We start from the raw sequence: 6,000 nt of genomic DNA on the forward strand, positions 1-6,000 counted from the left end.
TCTGAAGTAATATTTGATGCATACAATAGAATGTTTGTCACTTATATTTATGTTGTAAAGCTAAATAAAATAAACATCCATGAACCTGCCACCCAACTTAAAACTAGAACATTACCAATAACTTGCATTTACCTGAATGTTCCTCCCCATTCCAGCCCTTCCTCCCTGCCACAGAGCTAACCACTGTTTTAAATTATATGCTTATTATTATTTTTTTAAAAAGTACCTTTTTTATGCATTCCTAAACAATACATGGTTTAATTTTTCCTTGTTTTTAACGTCACAAAAATATTATGCTGTATTACAAATGTGGTCATCTACATCCTTTTCACTCAATGTTATGTTTTTTTAGGATTCATCCATTTTGTTATATGTAGCTGTAGTTCATTCATTTTCAAAGATGTGTAATATAACATTGGGTACAAATACCCCAGCTTATTTTTCTCTCAATGGACATTTGGGTTGTTTCCATGTTTTTGCTATTACCAGTAGTGCTGCTATGAATATGTCTCATAGTGCACATGTGACAGACTTTTTTCCAGGGCATGCACCTGGGAGTGAAATGCCTGAATTATAGAATATAGGCATGTTCAAGTTAATTGAGTAATGTCAACATATTTCTGAGGTAGTTATTCCAATTTACAGCCCCACAAGAAGTATAAAAGCATTCCCCTTGGTCCACATCCTTGCTGTCACTTTGCATTGTCATATTTCTTAACTCTTGGCAATCTAATGAGTAAAAATGGAATCTCATTGAGGTCTTAATTTGCACTGTTCTGATTATTAATGAGATTGAGTGTCCTTTCATATGTTTATTTGACATTTGTGTTTCCCCTTCTGTGAAATGCCTGTTCTTGTCTTTTGATCACTTTTCTATTGCCATTTTAAAATTTTCATTTTGATTTCTGGGAGTTCTTCATTTACATTCTGGATACCAATCCTTTGTCAATTATGTGTATTGAAAATATTCTTTCCCAGTTTATAGCTTTGTGATTTCATTTTATATACATGTCTTTTGATGAACCAAAGTTATTAATTTTAATGTGATCTGTATTAGTTATCTGTCACTACATAACAAATTACCTTAAAATTTAGTGGTTTAAGACAACAAACATTACCTCACAGTTTCTGTGGGTCAGGAATACAAATATAGTTTAGCTGGTTACCTCTAGCTTAAAATTTATCATGAGGTTGTAGTTGAGCTCTTGGCTAGGGCTGTGGTATTATCTGACAGCTTGAGTAAGGGAGGATCTGCTTCTAAACTCACTTATGCCTCTCCATAGATTTGCCTCATGACATGGCAGCTGGCTTACCCAGTGACGAGCAATCAAAGAGGGAGTTAGAGAGAGAATACATAGTGTTTTGGTGACATAATCTCAGAACTTTTATCCCATCACTTATTTCTTATTCTATTCATTAGAAGCAAGTCACTATGTCCAGTCTACTCTTGAGGAGAGAGGATTATAAAGGCATACCAGGAAGAGGGGGTCATTGGGGCCACCTTAGAGGTTGCCTATCACTTAGTCAAATTTACCAGTCTTATCCTGTATTTGTGCTTTTGTATCTTTTGTTTAAGAAATATTCCCCTATCCCAAAGTAAAAATATATTCTCCACTATTTTCTTCTAAAGGTTTTAAAGTTATCATTGCCATTCAACCAAAGAGCACTAGTAATATACTGTAGTTGAACAAGTTGGGTTTATTACTCTTTACAGGGAAGGAGAACACATGTCATGGGGAATCAAGGAGTGGCTCAGTATGATCAGGTTAGAAATAAACTATTATTGGATTTGGACTTTGGTTGAGTGATTTGGAGGAGGGTCTATGGAAGTGAGAGTTTGCTCTAGATTGGATGCTATCAGAAAACGGAGGCAATTCTATGATTATCTCAATAAATCTTATCTATAGCAAGGGGAGTATAAAATGAAGAAAAAGCTGTAATTGATAAAGAAGTAGCAGTCACTCATTTTGGCTAAGAGAAGGGGTGCTTGATATTTTGTGGGCAACACTGTGCTTAGACAAAATTATGAAGTAGCTTTGCTTTGTCTCGCTTTATCATGATCTCAGAGTATCCTCGTCTGAGGTTGGTATTCTACGAGATTGCTTATGTCCAATTGGAGCACCAGGCCAGCTTCTCAATGTCAGAGGCTCTTTGTTTCCTTTCTCAAAGTTTTACCTTTATTTTTAAGTCATTAATAGGCCTGGAAATGGATTTTGAATATGGTATAGTATAAGGTTCCAATCTCATTACTTTCTAATGTATAATTAATTGTTCTAGTATCATTTGCTGCCAACTGTCTGGTCATTAACCCCTTGTTTTGAGAGCATTCAGTAAGTGTTGTTGTTAGTTGATTATTTTACTAATACTGGAAAGTGTGATGTGTTAGGAATATAATCAATGTAATATGGATTTATTTTCTTTTTTCTCTCAACAAATTTTTTGGGGTCCATGCTGTGTTCATCAGAGCAAGAAAGGTTATTTCTTGATTCTGTGGAGGAACTCTATTAATATAAACTCCCCAGGCCTTTGAGTTTATTTCAAAGAGGATCTCTGGAAGACATAATCACCAGAATCTACTGAGTTAGTCAACAGGAATGTGTTTGGAGAGGGGAAATAAAAGCAACAGGAGCAAGGTTGAACTTCTTAGGTATTTGTTTCCATAATAAATGTTTATGTAGTACTTTTAAGTAATGAAAGACTAAATGGGGACAGAACATCATAGAAGGGGTTATAACAAGAATAGTTTCAGACATACATAGGTCAAATAAAAGGAAAACCTTTGTGACCTCAATCAGCTCATGGGAAATGGTCAGTGTTCACATAAGATGCTTAAAATTGAGACTTAGTAATGCTAATAGCCAAGCACAGGTTTGTTTTTCTTTTGTTGTTGTCATTTAAAAAAAAACTGGAAGGACTTAGAGTTGAGGTAAAAACTGGGGCTTAGGGAGGTATATAGTTGCTGAACCTTGGATAGTATTATATTCTATGGATCTGAGCATCACTAGCCACCATTATGGGTCACTTACTATGTGTTAAGTGGTATAGTTATACTACCATAGTTAATGCTCACAGCAACCTTGTGAAAATTTGATGCTCTTATTATCATCATCATGTTACTAATGGGCAGAGTGAGGCTCAGGGAGGGCAAGTGACTTGCCCAAGATCACACAGCTGGTAAGTGGCAGGAGCTAGAATCAAATCTAGGCATTCTGCCTCCAAAGGCTGTGCTTTGATCACGGAGTGCTGTGGCTTCCTCAGTGGTGGAAAAACAGGCACTTTTAAGTCAGAATACCAGAGTTCAAATTCTGGTCCTTCTCCTTAGTAGTTGTGCCATCTTGTACCAGTTATTTAACCTGTCTAAGCCTCAGTTTTCTCATGTGTGAAATGAGACTCAGACTCAGCCAAGAGGGAGTGCTGTGAAAATACCTGGTTAGTCCATGTAGACACTTGAGTCATGTATTGGTTCTGATTGTTTCTTTCCTCCCTTTGCATCCCAGCTCAGTTCTCCTTTCATTGTACCTGGCTGCCTCCTACTTGATGTAGCATTAAACACCGAGCTAACATGATCTTATCTCTGTCATTTTAAATTCCAGTGGTCTCTGTGAGTGTAGGTGTGCGTGGTTAACATACCACGATTTCATCCATTCCAAATTTACTGCAGTTTGCCATTCAGAAGATTGAAATTTAGTTCAGGTGCCTGCATTTCTAGGAAGCTTTTGTTTTATTTTGTTTATTTTTTTATAGCCTAGAGAGTATAGTAAAATACTTATGGTCACTCTGGGCATCTGTCAAGAAGGCAGGACTGGAATTCTGACCTCTAGAATACCGATCCATGGATCTCTTTGAAAAGTAAAAATTAAATACTTATCAGACCTACCTTTTCTTCATCACCTACTAGGAAACCAGGCACTGTTCTGAGTATGACACATAGATTAATTTATGTATATCTCATAATAACCTATCTTCACTTTATAAATGAGGAAACTGAGTCACAGAAAGAGGAAGTTATTTGCCCAAGGTCACACTGCTATTAAGTGGCTAGTTAAGTAGTCTGGCCATAAACTCTTTGCATAGTATTTTACACTGCCTCCCAAGAAGAAACAAAGCTCTTGGTTAATATGCATCGACATAAGATGGTGTCAGGTGGATTGTAAGGCTGATACCACATTCCTTTCTTTCTTCAATCCATCCTAAGAAGGTGTTGGTCCCCAACCCTACACTGAAATTTCTCTTGGGAAGGTCACCAGTGACCTTTGCGTTGCCAACTTCAATGGATATTATATATTAAGTGATAATAAGTGTTTAAAATATGTATACAAAAAGTGAATAGTATTATTATAAAAATTAACATCACAATTCTTCTTAGGGAGATATGGCAGTGTAGGGAACCCTGAGGCTCCACACAGACATCTCTCCTCCCTTGTGGGGACTTATTCCCCTATGAGGGGAGTACTATTAGCAGACAGCTCTTAGCTGTAAGCCCTTTTAGGGAATTTTCTTGGCTGCCCCCTTTATGGGGCAGCTTGCATACAATGATCGGCCAACTTGGGAACATAGAAACTAGATCCCTTTCCCCCAACTCAGGACAACTTTGAAGACTTATCTTAGCTTTAGAGTTCCCCATAGGGTCAGCTGAAGCCTTTGTTCTAAAATCACTGCAGCTCACCTTCTCCCTCTGCTCCATTCTGCTTTCTTCTACTCTCTTCCAGAGATGTTCATCTCCAGAAGACTTCCTAAAAAACTTGCTGCCTGCTAATCTTCATCATAGAGTCTGCTTCCCAAGGAACCCAACCTGTAATTCCAATGGATATTTTTAAAACTTTATTTTACTCAACAATTTACCAATATTTGATGGTGTGAATGATCAGCCAGTGAGATAAGACAAACACCAGAGTGTTCAGTGTTATGAAGACTGCCTGGAGAAATCTTGGAAATTGTTGATAAGAAAAGCAAGAGGAGAAGGAGCATTTGTACCTTCCCTAATCAGAGAGCAGCATAGCTTCTGTATCCTTGTAAATGAGCAGGGGTTGGAGAGTGAAAAGCATTGTGGTGCCTGCTGCCATTAATCATAATTGAAGCCCACAGTGTGCTAGGCTCACTAGTAGCCTTTTAATCCACTTATTCAAAGGAAAAATTTTTAAACTCCTCAGGAGCATACATATAACTTGCACTTTAAGGAGCCAGAGTGTACTCCTTATACCTGTGAGCATTTGCACATGCTATTTCTCATCTGAAATTCCCTCTTTATACTTGTCTGCCCAGCCAACTCTTAACTACTCCTTGAAGTCTCAGTTTAAATCTACTTTCCTCCAGTAACCATTTATTAAATGTTATTTATAGATTAGGCTGTGGCCTTAGGTGTTAGGGAGATAAAGATGAATGAGACTCTCTCCATTCTCAAGTAGCTTCACAGGCTGGTAATGGAGAAAGAAACATGGAGGAACAGATGTAACAATGAGTTACAGATGCTATCACAAGGTCTGCATGGAGTTCAATATGGCATATCTAGTTCTACCTAGGGTTTCAGCTGAATCTGGAAAAATAAATAGGTATTCACCAGGTTCAGGGATAAACAAGAGAAAAGATTCAAAGTTGTGAGGCAACCTGGTGAATCTAAGAATGCTGAACCATTCAAAATGGGTGGGACATTAGGGTGATAGGTTGGATGGTTTGAGAGATGAAGCTGGTGAAGACAGTAGTGGCTAAATCATGAAGAAACGTGAATGCTGGACCAAAAAACTTGGGTTTTATCCTGGGGGGGGTGTATTAAAAAGTTTTAAACAGAGGAGACACCCAGTCAAATTTTCATGGTACAAAGATTCAGCTGTGTCATACTAATTTTCTGGAACTGGCTGCCACCAGCTCCCAAGAGAGCTAATTGTTAAAATTTCAGGAATTTTGCAAGCCAATTGATGTCATATTGAAATTATTGATGTAGCTTGAAATTGGCCATGATGGGAATATTTACATCACAGTAACCAGCAAATGCTACAAATCAGA

The sequence above is a fragment of the Choloepus didactylus genome, assembly GCF_015220235.1.
Source record: "Choloepus didactylus isolate mChoDid1 chromosome Y unlocalized genomic scaffold, mChoDid1.pri SUPER_Y_unloc1, whole genome shotgun sequence".
NCBI lineage: Eukaryota > Metazoa > Chordata > Mammalia > Pilosa > Megalonychidae > Choloepus > Choloepus didactylus.